This window comes from Morone saxatilis, unplaced genomic scaffold (assembly GCF_004916995.1).
Source record: "Morone saxatilis isolate NCDOM2014 unplaced genomic scaffold, NCSU_SB_2.0 Contig17, whole genome shotgun sequence".
Taxonomy (NCBI): domain Eukaryota; kingdom Metazoa; phylum Chordata; class Actinopteri; family Moronidae; genus Morone; species Morone saxatilis.
The window spans coordinates 26,458,121-26,460,925 of record NW_023339729.1 but is presented as its reverse complement, the minus strand read 5'-3'; the positions used below and the strand labels follow the sequence as shown (position 1 = coordinate 26,460,925).

General features: G+C 40.9%; 1 protein-coding gene across 1 annotated transcript in view; it reads right to left on the bottom strand.

Annotated features, from left to right (window-relative positions):
- Positions 1-2,805, bottom strand: part of LOC118326985 (calpain-2 catalytic subunit-like) — a 34,942-nt gene that overhangs the window by 6,479 nt on the left and 25,658 nt on the right. The window lies entirely within an intron of this gene.

Here is a 2,805-nt window from a genome sequence, read left to right as displayed (position 1 = left end):
GATAGTAACGTTATTCTAAATATAATTGTCTGTTATTTTACAGCGTTCAGTGTTTGTTGGCCGACGCCCAGGATGCAGTTCACTGAACGACCACTGTTGGCGCTGTTAGCTACAGTTTAATGACAGTTACAGACAGAAGCTTTATGTTTTGGAATTTGAACCCATAGTACAGTTTATTTGTTTACTTGCATTCAGATATTAAAGTGTGTTGAGTGAGCTCAGCTCCTGTTTGCAGTGAGTTGAGAAGAACAGCTGATGATTATCAGTAAATGTTGTGCATGTTTTCAACAAAAAATGAATGAACTAAACTCAGTCGGTCAGATCATTTCTGCTTCCAGAGAACCACTTCAACATGTTTGTGTTTAAACTGATGTGAGTCATGGAGATTCCCAGCTGACTCACTGCAGAGGAAACGTTTTACACTGAACTCAACTCCACCTAAAGCCTCCTCCTTTGTCCGTCCCTCCATACACAGCTGTAAATTCTCCTTCACCAACACACACCCCCCCCCCTCTCTCTCTCTGTCTCTCTCTCTGTGTCAGTGTTAAATTATAATAATGATGTTTGTGTTTCTCTCTGCTGCTGCTGTCAGGACTCTTTACTGTCAGTAGACTGATGGTGACGGTACGTCCTGCTGGAGGTCTGTTAGCACTGTTAGCACTGTTAGCAGCTGTAATAATTCAGTTTTGTATTATTATGAGTCATTATTCATTATTCAGTCCCTCCAGGATCTCACAGGCTAAAATTCCTGATTTCACAGCAGCTTTTCTAAAAAATTGTAATGCATGTTGTTTGTTGGTTTTGTTTTGCAATTAAATTATGGGACAAAGTGAAACTTTAAAAATAGTTGCGATTTTTTTGTATAAATAATTAAAGTCCAAGGCAACGTGTCTGAGTGAGAATAAAATCTCTAGTAGTTTGGTGACGTTTTGGGGGACTGTGATTGGTGGAACTCACAGGAAACTATAATGATTGGACAAAATTGCAAAGTCGTGCAGAAATTTGTTGAATTTGTGTTCATTTTTGCAAAATCCCAACTAAGGATGTGCGTGATTAGTCAACTAGTAGGTTAAATGTTAATGTGGCCATTAACGTCATAACTTCCTGGAGGGACTGGTTAGCTTCAGTCTTTTTGTTCCAACATCACAACTTGATTTGATCATTTCATTCATACCTTTTTATCATATATATCGTTAAACTATGTTTACAGTGTGTTGTTGTCTTTTCTGGTGCTGATGTATATTTCATAAAGTCACTGATGAGAACTGAGGATGTTCAGGGCTGTTAGACTGATGCTGACGGTGTGTGGTTGGTCCTCCTCCAGGTTTCACCCTCAATAACACCATCTACCAGCTGCTGGTGGCTCGATACTCTGACCCCGACATGACCATCGACTTTGACAACTTTGTGGCCTGTCTGATGAGGCTGGAGATGATGTTCAGTGAGTCATCCACAAGACAAATATATAAACATATTGCATCAAAACTTTGAGGCAGATGTTCACTACAACTCCCAAGGTTCATTTCAGCAAGAAACATGTTCAGAAAACACTTTGGGACTAAAGAACTGCTCACATCAGTATCAGTCAGCTGAGTAAGCTAATGAGCTAAAGAAGCTAACTAGTACACCTTCAAAATGTTTGTGTCTGATGTGTGACTCATCTTCCTCCTCAGGGATCTTTAAGAAGGTTGATGCTCACGGCAGCGGCTCCATCGAGCTCGACTTCAACCAGGTGACAACTTTATTATCACTGTACAAACACACAACTTTATTATCTACGGAAGCCCTAAAGGGCCATGCATTCATACATTTTATTTCCTCCGTTTTCCCGTGATAACGAGTTAATTAATTCGAGATCTCGAGATAATGACTGTGATATGATAACTGCGAGTGTACAAGTATTCTCAGCATTATGGTAAATGCGGAGAAACAGCGTATTCACTTCCGGTTTTCAAAATAAAGGTATTAAGAATGGTAAGCTATAATTCGAACCTACATACAACAATAAAATATGTTACATTCCCGGCTGGACCGGGACCGAACACCTCCGAGACAGACATGGGACAGTTTGACAACAGTGGTAACAAGATGATTAACTGAGGGTCCTGAAATACTTGTTGCTGAAAGTAATTTTAACTGCTGTTAGCTAGTTATCTCATGAGGCTAATGTTAGCCAACTTAGCCCTGGGGTGACAAGAGCCAAAAACGACAATAAAACCACCTCAGTCTTTTATTCCCTTTAGTCAAACTGTCCTCCGTCAGCATCAGATGCGGTCTGGACCTGCTGTTCACTGCAGTGACATGCGGTGAGGTTCATGGCTGGTGAGGCACTGACTTCATCAGAATCAGATTTATAAATGTAACCCCCCAATTTGTAACAAAATGTTTACCTTGATTACTTTTGCGCCGTCCTTCTCCTAATGAGCTAATGCTCGTCCGCTAACAACAGTCCATACGAAGCTAATGCTAGTTAGCATACAGTCCATACGAGGCTTCAGTTTATGAGCTTGTTCAGCACTCACACCAAAACCAAAGAAATAAAGTCACTTTAACACTATTTTATAAACTTATGAACAGCACAGTGTTTCTCTTTTTAATCCCGCCCTCTCAGAGACTCCGGAGGCTTACCACATACTTCCACCGCTAAGTAGACCCTGATGGTAAGACAAGAGACATTGAGCAGCGCTGAGATACTGCAAATAAACAAAACAAAACATTAACAAGAGCGGCAGGATCCCTCCGTTCTGAAACCAGGCGGGCGAGGAGGGGAAAAAAAAGTTATTTGCTGCACTTGACCTGCGCTAA